The following is a 13162-nucleotide window of genomic DNA, read 5'->3' as shown; positions in this document are numbered from 1 at the left end:
CAGGAGGCAGCAGAGAACTCCCAGAAAGGTATTGCAACACTCCCCTCCCCCTTCTGAGAAGGGTGCGGCCTTATCTCCGCCTACTCCACTGCAGCTCCCTTAAAACAACTCAGACCGACTTTCGGAGAGCGAGTGCTTCCTGCGTCCAAAACAGCCCGACTGACCTCCCTCCCACTCCCTCATCCACTCCCCAGAGTGCAATGTAGGTCTGGCTCAGCACGTTCGGGTCGGGGCCACAACTCGAGGAATTGCGCTAGCACCCGCCCCACCGCCCAGACCGCCCGCCCGTCCCCGCCCCCAGCGCGCGCTTCCTGCCACGTTGCGCAGGGGCGCGGGGCCAGACTCTGCGGCGCGGGGCCTGGGGGAGGGCCGGAACCTGTGAGCGCCTCCCGGCCTCCCCCCGCCAACCAGCGTATGGACTGAACTTGTATGAACGCGGGCCAATTGCAAAGGCCAGTTTTCTGGGCCCCGAGAGCCAATCAGACGACGAGGCCAGGCCGGCGGCGGGTAAAATGACTCCCCCAGAGGAAGGGGAGGGTGGGAGGCCGCTCGCGCGCGAGCCACTTTCGCTGACCCTCCCTCTCCTCCCCTCCCCCGCCCCAGGCCGACCGCGCCCGCAAGTCCAGCTCGCCTCACCCCACCTACCTCCCGCCCCACCCAGTGGGCACAGCGAAGCTGCCAGCGGCTGCGCACTCCGGGCAGCCGTTAACTGACAGGCGCCTCACTCCAACCAAAACACGCCATTTGTGTTTTCACACACGGCGGGAGGAGAAGCCGCCAATCAGCGACGAGACATCGACCGGAAGCGCTCCTCCGCCCCCCGTGGGAGCCATGGCCGCGTCCGGTGGAGACTTTTCCGCTCCCTTCTCCCTCCCCCTCCGGTTGCTGTAGGGCGGCTGGATTTCTGACCACCACCCGCTTGCCCCTTCCAGCGTTAACGAATCGAACCCAGCTGTCCCACTAAGCGGTTCCACCGTCCCCGGAGGGCCTACCGCGGCCGCCCGACCCCACAAACGCGCCCAGACACCCTCCCACCAGAGTCCCGATCCCCTACCTAGCCGAGGCTCTCTGAGGAGCCGGAGCCCCAGAGCACAGCCTCTTCTTTAGGCGGCCCCGGCAGCCTCCTCTGATTGGCGGCAAGCTGGCCAATAAGTATGGGGCGGTGGGCGGAGAGGCCAATGGCGCGGCGGGAGGGGGCGTGTCCCGCGTGCCCCTGGCGCCGGCACTGGGAATCCCCGTGCGGTCAGTGGCGTTTCCGCTCGGGCAGCGGGCTGAGTGAGCAGCCGCCGCTGCCGCCGCTGCTGCCGCCGGGGGAGGGGCGGCCGCCGCCCGCCTGCGCTCAGAGACTCACGCAGCCCTAGTCTCGCCAGTCCGCCAACACAGTAGTGCCGGCCCCCCTCCGCCCCTGGCCCTCCCCCTCCCCGCCTTGGGCTTGCTCCGCCTTTTCTGCCCCCCACCCCCACCTCACGGGTACGGGCCATTCCCGGCCAGGAAACGCCGTGGCGCCGCGTTGGGCCTAACTCGAGTCTCGCTGCCTCCCGGGAGTGCCGTGCGCCGCAGCCCGGGCCCAGGCCCCGGCAGCGCCTGGGTCAAGGTAAGGGTCCAACAGAAAAGAGACACCGAACCACACGACCGGGCCCCGGGGGAAGAAGGGTCACCTCAGTCCTCTCTGCGTTCTCTCTCCTCGGGGTCGTGGGCCTGGGCCTCCCCAGGCTGGTAGCAGGAAGATGCTTGCCCTTTTCATCTTATAGGCTACCTTTACACACCATTGCACCCCTCTTGCCCATAGAGAAAGACTCCCCTTGATCTAATCGACCCCACTACCTTTCTAATGTCTTCCCTGGGTCAGGACTCTTCCCCTCCCCCTACTCTGGTCTCCCCCCCCCCCCTTTTTTTTTCTGAGTACTGCCTACTACACGTTTATACCCTTTTCAGGAGAGGCCTCTCAACCCTGCTCTCAAAATACACATACTTTTTTTTCCTGTCCCTGAGCCCCCACCTCCACTCCTGTTCTTGCGGCCTTGTGACAACTCTGATCGCTCGTGGGGGCCCAGTCCTCCCCTCCATAATCTTCCTGAACGCTTTCCCTGTGGTTTTCCAGTCCCTATCAGATGGCTGCTGCTTTTCCCACACCAAAGACATTACCTTCGCCACCCCCACCTCACATTCTTGGACTCCCTGTGGCGTATGCCCTAGTATCCTTCCGATATCCCTGTTGAATTTGTAGGGTTCTGTCCTGGAATTGAGCCAGATTTTGTCGTTTTCCCTGCCTAGGGCGTGGAGAGCGATCTTTTGAGAACGACTTTAAAGAAGGGGGGTGGTGTATGTGCCCCTTACGAGTCCTCTTTCCCTATGCGTTCTAGCCAAAATCCTAGGTGAATGGTGGTGGCCAAAAGCCCTGGTTTTAGTAGGTGAATCGCTCTGAAGGAAAGTTTCAACTCCTGGGAAAGCCCCTTCTATGCTAATTTATTCTATAGGACGCCTTTGCCTTTTTATTTTAGGAATAAGGGATCTTTCTCCTATATACTGATGCTGCATGCAGCCCGCCCTACTGGTCTGGGTCAGGGGTGCGTGTATGACCTGCATTTTCTGCTTTCTCATGTTACTTGTGTAACGTGCTCACCAGCAACTCATTTCTTGCTCAGAGCTCTGGGCTCTGGGTTTTGTCTATACTTGAATTCCTTTTGCCAATTGTTCCTGTGCTCAGAATACTTAAAAAGATTCAGGTTCTCTAATTTTCAACATACCTTGAGTAAATTGTTTTTAGATGACATATTTGTGACCAAGGTCATGTTTACATTACTTCCTTGGGTATATGTTAAATACCTATATTTTGATTGGGGAGGATCCAGATGGAGGAGGTTCCAGGAGGAGGTTTGTGTGTAGCATATTGAGAAGAAAGTGTTTTGATGGTTAATTTTATATTAATAATGGTTTAGGTCGCTAGGAGGAAAACTATAAGAGGTAATTTTAGATGTGTGCAATCTAACCTAGGACTAAAGCAGAAAATACTGACATAATTAGAGATTTCTGAGCTTGGAGGACACAGGAATTTCTTTTCCTTGGATTTCTTCCAGTTTTCTCGGGAAGATCATTAGTTCTCTGGCCAAAATTTGTGGCCTGTTATGGGATTAGAGGCTTTAAGGTTATTCAGATTGTCATGTGTAGAATATTGAATTATGTTCTTTGGTAGGACACAACCCAAGGCTCTTGTTTCTAGCTGTAAGTCTGTAAATTTAAATTTGATTGCTGAGTGTTTGGAAAATTGGCCTTTTAAAAACTAAAACTTAATGCTTACTCCCAAATTGCTGGCCTAATTAAAATGAATACTTAGAATTTGGTATATGTTGATTTTCTAATTAAACATCTCAATTTAAAACAGTGACCTTAAGATTGTTTCTTCCTAAAAGCATAATTCCAATCCTTTCAGCTTGGAGCACTCCCCCCCCACCCCCCAAAAAAGTGTGTTAAGAAGTGGGGGTGGGGTAAAGAAAAGGTTGCTTCTGTGTTGGATCATAGGAGTGAGTATACAAGGCGGCGGCAGCTGCTGGCTCTAGAGCTCTGGTTGCTACGTGAGAAGCTTGAGTAGTGCTGGCTGCTGTCTCCAGGGAAGGACAGCAGTGCAGCGTCCATTAATGCTGTTGGCTGCAGGGAACTGCACTTAGTGATGGCTGCTCAGGACTGGAAAGAAACCTTGCTTGCTTTCCTGGGAAATTGCACTGCTGAGCTGGTTTGCTTTTTGCTGGTGAAGAGACCAGAATTAGCAATTCATAACTATCCATTTTTGGATATCAGCATCTGAAAACTGGATTAAAGTTAAAGACTTGGGGTTTTTTGTTTGGGGAGGTAGGCAGTTTTTTGTTATTATTTGAGGTTTTACCCTTCATGGGCCTTAATGTTCATTAGTTTTTTTTTTTTTTTATCTTGTTAACCCCTTAAAAAGACTAAAGTAGTAATGTATATTTTTCTGAGAACAAGAGTCGGGTAAGAAGGATCTTTGTTTTGTTTTTCCAAAGCAACTGACATGTTTTTCTCCATCTTTTAATTGTTTGGGTCATATCAGATTTGTATTTGTCTCTCCTTATTAGGCCATATTTACCTTAGTGAATAAATAGATGTTCTGCTAAACATCTTACTATAATTGGATGCCTAAACTAAAAAGAGCTGCTTTTGAATTAATGCTTGTTCTTAATTTCTAAATTAATCTGTAGACCTCTCCAGATTAGATATACTCACTGATATTTGACCTATAAATTGGATTAATCGTGTATGTGTTGGATTATAGACTTTCCACAGAACAAAGATGTGTTTTGGCAGTAATCCATCAGAAACACAGAAGGAATATTCAGAAACTGAATGTTTAGTTCAAGATACAAAGAAGACAGCAAGAATCTGTTCTAAGCTTTGATTACCACCACCCCTACACCCAACCTACCCCTAACTGAACAGAACCAGGATGATCTTTTATTAAGCCTTTTTAAGTAGTTTGTCTGGCAGGTAATATTTGAAACTGAACCATCACCCAGGCATGTACAACACATAAAATTGAGGGTTTTTTTTTTCCTCCTTAAGATTATTACTGCAACTAATAATACCTTTTCCTTCGGGATTCTGTTTGTTCAATTTTGTACAAATGTATTTAGACCTCATAAACATAAATTTGTAGCAATGGCTCTAGCATTTGTAGCAAAGAATGAAGAAAGAATAGAGGTTATTTTGCATTCATAAATATGATTCATATTGTTTTTCCAGTGCTAAAAACAAGTTCATAAAACAAAACTTTTAGTGATTGATTTAGATGGTTGTAATAATATTCTTGCTTGGATAAGGTTCTGCATCCCATTGGTATGATTCCACTCATATTGACTGAAATATTAAGGTGCAAGTGTTTTGAACTAAATTATAATATACAAGTTTCCTTGGGGAATAATGACTACCACTTTTATTTCCTGGTTTGTTTGTTTTGTTATTTTTGGGAGCTTATTGTGGTCTCACAGTAATTTCTGGAAAATCAAGAGGCTTTTTTCTTAGAAGGATTTCTTGAACTGGCACACTTAAAAATGTCTACATCTTTTGATCTAGGAGCCTGCGTACTTTATGAAATTATTCTGACCCTTTTGACAAAGGTGTGTAAGGCAATAGCAGTCAGTAATTATTGAGTACATATCTAAGATATATTAGATCATAAGTAAAATAAATTTTTATTACAACTTTTAGCTAAACTCTCGTGATTTGTCAGTTTAATTTGAAATTAGGAGGCCTGACTAGTGGTAAACTTAGACTGGAAAATGTGTGTATAATAGTTCAGTGAGTAGTCATTTATAATTTGATTTAAAGTGTTCTTTCAGGTACTTAGAAAAGAAGAGTAATGTACCTATGAGAGATGGGTGGTACTCTGGACCCCAGAGATTCTAACACATCTAGTAAATGGCATGACCTTCACTTGGAATTTTGATTAGTTTCTCTAGTGGCTGGACTTCAGGGAAGTTGCAAAAGGTAGAGGGAATACCCTTTCTTTTACTTATTTATATATTCTTTGATAAATCATGTAACCTTAGTGAAATTGTCCTAGTTTATATATTAAGTTATAAACTGGGTAGAGATGCCAGTAACTGAGAGTTGATTCTCTTAAAAAGCATCCCTTGGATGAGTTCTGACACAGAACTTGAAGAAGGAAGCTGTGAGGTACACTAAAGAGACAGTGAAACTAAGTACAGTCTGTATAGTTTTCTTATGAGTAAGGATTCTCAAATCCTTTCCTTCCCTTACTGTTTCCTTTTTTTTTCTTTTGCAAAGTATCTAGGGAAATGCCTTAATGTAAATTTCCATAAAGTGTCTTTGATATAATGTCAGAAAAATAAATATTTTTGGCTTTTTTAAATCCTTGGTATTTTCAAAACCCTAAGAGTATATTGGTCAGTTTTGTTTGATGTGTATGTGTGTGTGTCTGTTGTCTGCTACTTCCATTTCCTTTCTGTCTTGTAGTATGAGACTTCCCAGAGTTTCCATAGTACATTGAAGTAATAATCATACATGTATACACCCAAAGATGAGGAAACCTTTTAGCCTTAATGTTAGGAATTACAATACAAAACAACAACAACAACAAAATTAGTGGCTATAAGAATTCTGGCTAGGGAATCAAGCTTTTTATTTATACTACAGAATTATGGGGAAATGCTGTTTCCTTGCTGCTCTATTTGAGAACTAGGTGGAAGTATGGGAGGAGCCCACAGACCTCTCTCTGCAGCAGGATTTGGTGTGAGTAGAAAAGGAAGATTTTTGTTTGAAATCGCCAGCTGCTTATGTCAGGCTGACTCCCTTATTATGCCTCCAGTAGGCCTGTCAATATGGCCAAACAGCTAGATAAGTGCGGGGCAGGACAAAGGGCTCTTTGCACAGCAGGGAAGCAGTGTTGGTGGGGGAGGGGCCGGAGGTAGGAAAGGCGAGAGGAGACCCCCCCCCAGGAGATTATTCACTTTGGTTTACAATTAAAGAAACTGTTTTTAGTTCTTGAATTTATGCCAAGCATGTACTTTTAAGCTCAATTTTCACACATACTAGAAATCTAAAAGAATATATTCTATCTTCCGAGGGGAGAGGGGATATCCTAAAGCTTGTATGGATTAGAAGTGAGTTCCATGTTCCCTATCCTACATGTAAGTTGCCTCCTTAATGGACCTGATCTTGAGGATCTGCTAGCCAGATTTTACTAAAGATTGGAATGACCTATTCTGTGTGAATTAAATTTGTATCTCGGTATATTCAGTATGTTTAGTTGGGTTTAGATTTGACAAGGTGTACTGTTTTCCTTTGTGCAATGGTTGCATATTGTAACTTTGGTTTTATTTTAGAAAGGAAAAAAAAACACAGTCCAACATTTACATGTTTGGTCATGATCATGTAAAATTTGTACTGAAAGGGATTTTTATAACTGCCTTTAGCTCCTATCTGTATGTTCTGTACTCAGGAAATGGAGTCAAAGATTGATGCTAGCCAAGCTATAGAATAAGACTCTTGTATCAAAAAACAAACAGAAAACTCCCCCAACCCCCCCCCCCCACATACACACAAAAGGAGAGCTACCTTATTGTTTCAGTCTTTATCCAACTTCCTGCAGAATCTGATAGGCTTTGGAGATTACTACTTGTCCCCATCTTTTAGTTTAGGCTCCATCCTATCTCCATCCTGTGTAAGTTGTATCTCTTACAGACAAAACCATGAGAGATACTGCCAAAATTAGGTTTCTGTTGCAGGTGTCGTTAAAATATTATAAAGAGTCTGTCCTGAATCTTTTCAGCTACTTTTAAAGTAAATGTCAAATGTTACGTGTATGCTAGTTCTTTTTAAAAATTGCATTCACAAATTAGACAGTAGTTATTTAGATTACAAGAGATTTTTCCTTATAAAGTAGTATATGACAGTTCATTTCCACGAATGTTTTGTTTTAAGAGAATTTAATTTTTAGAAATCCTTGAACTGTTTTTCCAAGAGCACATCTGTTGCCTGAATTCGATAGAGAACTAGAATACTGATTTCTTTTTAATGGATTAGCAAAGAAGACATTGTTACAAACTAAAATAACTAGAATGCTGTATGTAATGTATATTAATCAAGTGTTGTTGTGTTTTTGCATCATATCTTATAAAAAGAAGTACAGCATGTTGCCCATGTAACATTTTATTTTAAGTATAGTGGTCTTGGCAGTTAGAATACACAGAATATTTTGATCTGAAAAAAAGAAAATTAAGAGTTGGTAGAAGGCTCAGTTGGTCAGGTATTTGTAAAAAGAGTACTTGAGTTCAGTCTCCCAAGCCCACATAAAATTGTTTGTGATGGGTAATGCATGCTTGTAATCCCAGCCCTTGGCAGGCAGAGACACCATGTCTCTAGGGCTTACTCATCAGTCAGCCTGGCCTATTTGGCCAGTTTAGGCCAGTAAGAGACCCTGTCTAAGAGTGTGAAGATAGAAGGCCTGAAAAGTGAAATGAGGTTGTCTTCTGACTGGAATATGCATACCCATGGACACGAACCCAAACAAGAAAGGAAATTAGTGTTACTATCACTGCTTGGAAAAGTTTCTCATTAGCAAAATAGCAACAACGTTAAATGAACTCTAATGAGGTATATTCTACATTAGTATAGAAATTTAGATGGTCTTTTCTTTTTTTTTTACTGCCTGTTACCATGGATTATTCCCATAAATTTGTGGGGACTAAAAGGAAGCTAGTTCTTTTAGCCTCAGCCTCTCTACCAAATATCTATTGCTAGTGTTAGCAAAATATTAGAAATCTCTAAAATGTAGCTTTTATTGCTTCTGTTGACTGAATCAAACTAGAGATCTAATACATCCTGACAAGTGAGATAGTAGGAGACTACATCTTGATTGCAGAAATATTTATAACTTGTGGCTTCCCAGATAGCTAATTTCATCTTTGTAAGACCGAGGCAGCCGAGGGCCAGCCTTGGAGGTGAAGCACACACAGCACCTCATCTTGCTGTGCAGAGGCTCCACCTTACTTCCTGCTATTATTATCCCACTATGCCTTTTCCCAGTAAAAAAACGAAACTAGGACAAAGGGAGGGGGGTTGAATGGGCTACTGTAGTTTATATATTATGATAGGCTGTGGATTTGTTTATATGTTCTAAAGCTAGTATTTTAAAATATAGTGATAAATAACTTTGATGTCCTTCACTCTTGGTGCACTGTTTCAGATTCTTAGCTTCCAGAAAGGTTTTTAAAGCATGTAATTTCATTGCCTGTTTATAGTTATTATCACTACCAGATGCCACTATATCATAAGGTGAAATCCATTCTGTATTTGCAGTTTATATTAGAGATTACCAGTGTATGCAGCTTAGATCTGTATCTAGAATTAAGATCTTTAACGTTAAACCTCTATATATATGTTGACCTTTCCAACATAATTATTAAATATCTGTTTGAATATAAGTTTTATGCCTGAGTTCTTGTAAACCTTTCTCAACACTACTCAGTGCAAATTTTAATTTTTATCATTTTTATGTATTCTGGTGCTCAGATTTTCTCCCTCTTCACCCCTGAAATGTGGAGACTTGGACCCCCAATAATTCATACGGTACATGTGTTCTGCTGTTATTGTATGAGTGGAAACCTTGTAGTTCTTAGACATTATGATCTGGTTAGAATTTTCTAGGATTGTGCTAGTGTCAGTCCACAGGGATTTCATTATTTTATATTTACATTTGTTGTTGATTTGTATTATTAGAAAGTTGTTTTCTCTTCTAGGGTACATAGCTTTTTAAAAAAATTTTTTTATTCTTGTCTTGTTCTGATTTTTATCACATACTGAAAAATTCTATTTTCTATCACCAACCATAGCTTTGTTTTGTGCCTTCATGGCTTCTAAGAAGGAATGTGATGTGATCTACAGTTAACAATCAAATGAACAGTCTTGGTATCCAAGCAAGGTTTTACTTATGAAAAAGAAGGATAAATTAGCAATTAGTTTTCCTCTGCATTTATTTGTTACTTTTTAAAAGTTTTTAGTATGGACTGTTGAAACTTGTTTTTAAGAGGGGAATAGTTATATTTATTTTAAAAATAAATGGTTATTGTGACATTTGCGATAGAATCAAAACAGTGCCTTTTTTTTTTGTTTGTTTTTAAGACTTGAACCCAGGACCTTGCATGAATTGTCAAGTGCTATATTGATGAGACCAGAAGGATACTTAAAACAACAGTTTAAATTTTATTTCGAAGACAAGCATTTAACCACCTAACACAGAACAAAGATAGATTTTTGAGGCAGTGAGATTGACTACAGGGTGAGTGTAACATTAAATTGCTGTATTTTATTGAGTAAATTTTATTTTCTCAATCCTGTGGCACAAACTACTACAGCCATGGAAATAGGCGTGTTTCTATACCCACAGCCTGGGAAATGTTAGCTAGATTTTTTTTTTTTTTTTATTTAAAGAACAGATCTGGAAAAAATGTAGGAGCAAGTCTAAAATTGAAGTCTCTTTTAAAATAGTTCTTTGTAGACAAGTTTACTTTTATTTATACCAAATAGAACTTAAATTCATAACCCAGCAAAGCACAAAACAAGGACAGGTTGGTTATGTCAAAGAACATTTTAAGATGAAGCTAAAAATATATACAATTGTTAGGATGTTTGTGTTTGGGCTACTTTTATTGAAAGAGTGTTTATGTTTAAAAGTCTTTAAAACAAAATCTTCACAGGTTAAACAATCACTTTATTGACTGTACAGTAAATAAGCAAAAGTACCAAAGAATCAAAACATTACTAACATCATGTATATTGCTCAGAAGTTAGTGCTGCTATACAAGTAAATAAGAAAGCTAACTCCAAGGTGCTTTTACTTTGGGATCTTGGGCTTAATTGATGCTTAGATCATTAGGCTTTACAGTATTGCTAGTCTTGATCAGTTCATGGTTTGAATAGTCTAGCCTTTTTTGAGAAATATGGCTCTGGGTTGGTGTAACTTCCATCTTATAGTGTATTATGAACTGTTAGTATGAAAAAGAATGACTGGAAATTTGCATAGTATACAAAGCAACAAGAAGTAGGCATATCCTACTTTATAAAATACCAGTGTGAGAGCTGGACAGCTCAGGGTTAAGAGTACTTCCTGATCTCCTCCAGTAGTGGTTCTCTGTGGTAGGGTCCTAATGCTGTGACTCTTTGGTACAGTTCCTTATGTGGTCCCCCTCAAACCATAAGATTATTTCTATTGCTACTTGATAACTGTAATTTTGCTAGTGTTAGGAATCGTAAATATCAGTGTTTTCTGATGGTCTTGGGTGACCTGAAAGGGTCACAACCCACATGTTGAGAACCACTGTGTAGAGGATCCAAGTTTGGTTCCCAGCACACTCAAGCTTAAGGGGAGCTGAACCACATTCATATGCATAGAATTAAATAAATCTTATACAAAGTGGCAATATGCTAAACAAGAGAAGTGAAAGTAATTTTTTGGTGGAATGAGTTAGTTTTGCCTAAATGTGTAACAATAGTAATGCATTTCTGTTGCAGATAATTGTGTAAAGGATTCAACTAATTTTTTAAAATTACTATTTTCTAATTATGGGTGTTTTGTCTGCATCTATGTTTGTTCATCCTGATTATGTATGATAACCTGTAGAGGCCAGACAAAGGTGTCAGATTCTTTAGTATTGAATTTACAGATGGTAAGCTACCATGTGAATTCTAGGAATTGAACTCTGGTCCTTTCCAGCACCTCAGCTGATTATCTTTTTTTTTTTTTTTTCTTTCTTTCTTTCTTTCTTTCTTTCTTTCTTTTTTCTTTCCTTTTTTTTTTTTTTTTTTTTTTTTTTTTTGAGAATAATGGGGGGGGGGGCAAGTGTTCTATCACTACTCTAAACCCAAAATAATTTTTCTTAATCTTTTATGGGTAGGGACCATGCTACATCGTCATTTCCCTAGAACAGACTATCAACTGTGGAGGAACCCCTTAGTCTCTACATAGCAAACCAGTTTTTCTTTGTAGAGTTCTGATTCTGTTTTAGAATTTGTCTGTATATCTCTTATTCTTCTCTGTAAGCAATTTTTGAATGTATTTTTCTTTTGGTGAGAAGTAGCTAGAGATTAGATTAAATTTTAAATCTTTATTATGAAAATTCTAAATACAGAAGAATAGGAAAACTGTATTTCCTTGGATTTTATTGTTAGTGTAAAATACCCTATTTAGGGTGGGGCATGGTGGTAAAAGCCTAATCATAGCTCTTGAAGGCAGAGGCACTCAGCACTCTTGAGTTCAAGGCACCTGGTCTACTGGTGAGTTCCAGGCTACTGCAGTGAGACCCTGCCTTGAAACAACAGCGTCAACAATAATGGGCTGTTTGGGGATTGAGGGTGTAGTTCAATGGTAGAATGTGTGTCTAGCACCCCCCACGGCCTAGATTCTCCCAGCAGACCCTATTCAAATTCACTTGGTTAAGATAAGGACCATAATGGGACTGAAGAAATGGCTCAGCAGTTAAAAGCACTTGCTGCTTTTATAGAGGACCTGGGTTGGGGTCTCAGCATCCAAAAGGTAGCTCACAATCTTCTATAATACCAGTTCTAGGAGATCTGATTCCAGGGGAATCCCTCTTCTGGCCGGAGAGATGGCACAATCTTCCAGAGATTCTGAGTTCAAGTCCCAGCAACCACATGGTAGCTCACAACCATCTATAATGGGATTTGATGCCCTCTTCTGGTGTGTCTGAAGACAGTGTGCGTGCGTGCATGTATGTGTGTGTTTTCACATGGGCACTTTGAAATATACTTTATGAAATGGTAGATTATCTGAGATTTGCTTTGGAATGAAAATTAGTTGTAGGGTTTGTTAGAACTGGATAATATTTAGGTGGACTAAAATTATTTTAGTTTTGTGCCTATTTAAAAATCTTCATAAAACATTTTAAATTTAAAGTACTTATATAGTTGGCCATAGCAGGACCTGGTCAATCAGACTACAGTAGTAGAACCAGCGAGTATACCTGTTATCTGAATACTTGTTGGTGTGGGTGAGACAGGAAGACTATTTAGAGTTGGAAGCCAGCCCAGGCTTCAGAATAAGGTCCAATCTCAAAGTTAAAACAAACAAAACCCCAAACAGAACCAGATGTTTTGGTTTCTCCCTGTTGTTTACTGTATGTACTATGAGCCAAGTTCATCTCTCCTGACTAACCGTCACATATTTCCAGTCAACAACAAAATGTAGTGGTTCAATAAAAGAATATAGATAGATTAGGGATTTTGTATTGACAGGATGTAGTCTTGGCTGCCCTAGAACTTCCTTTATAGACCAAAGTTAGATATATCACAAATTTGAAAATATTGAAGAAGTTTACAAAGTTTGGAACCTTGGCTAGAAGATTGAGGAAGTAAATTTGTTCATTGTTAATAATATATTCAGTATATACTAGATCTTTGAGTTGGCTGAATTTTTGGTGAAGCATCTCATAAATACCAGATCTATGCTAAATACTGAAGACTTACCAAGGAAAACTGACCTGGTACTTAAATATGCCTGCATATTACTCAAGCATTAGCCTCATTAGTGACATGGAACAAAACTGTGTTCGTTCCTCACCTTCACTTGAAATGGTTGCCTTAGAAGAAGAAAAGGAGTTCCTTGTTTGTTTTCATC

The 13162-nt window shown here is 40.9% G+C and overlaps 1 protein-coding gene across 2 annotated transcripts in view; it reads left to right on the top strand.

The window, feature by feature from the left end:
• Window positions 1–1321: 1321 nt before the first annotated feature.
• Window positions 1322–13162, top strand: part of SETD5 (SET domain containing 5) — a 72079-nt gene continuing 60238 nt past the window's right edge. For both annotated transcript variants that reach the window (XM_080914690.1, XM_080914689.1), the window contains exon 1: window positions 1322–1594. The gene's annotated coding sequence lies outside the window, so the exon portion shown is untranslated. The remainder of the gene's footprint in view (window positions 1595–13162) is intronic.

The sequence above is a fragment of the Micromys minutus genome (assembly GCF_963924665.1).
Source record: "Micromys minutus genome assembly, chromosome: 3".
Lineage (NCBI taxonomy): Eukaryota > Metazoa > Chordata > Mammalia > Rodentia > Muridae > Micromys > Micromys minutus.
Note: the sequence above shows the minus strand (reverse complement) of the source record. Positions and strands in the feature narration are given on the sequence as shown.